The following is a 205-nucleotide window of genomic DNA, read 5'->3' on the forward strand; positions in this document are numbered from 1 at the left end:
TTGGGGGCAAAGCCAGGGAATTTGATTTATAAAAAAGCAGCAGAAGGCAGGTGGGAACTGCTATCTTATTACTCTAGGGAAGAAAATTTACACTTCTTTTAATCACCACTCAATCTGGTATTTTAAAATCTTTAATGCACATACAAATCAACCAGTGGTCTTGTTAGAATGCAGTTTCTGATTTAGCAGATCACGGTGGAACGGG

The sequence above is a fragment of the Crocuta crocuta genome, unplaced genomic scaffold, assembly GCF_008692635.1.
Source record: "Crocuta crocuta isolate KB4526 unplaced genomic scaffold, BGI_CrCroc_1.0 scaffold301, whole genome shotgun sequence".
Taxonomy (NCBI): Eukaryota; Metazoa; Chordata; class Mammalia; order Carnivora; family Hyaenidae; genus Crocuta; species Crocuta crocuta.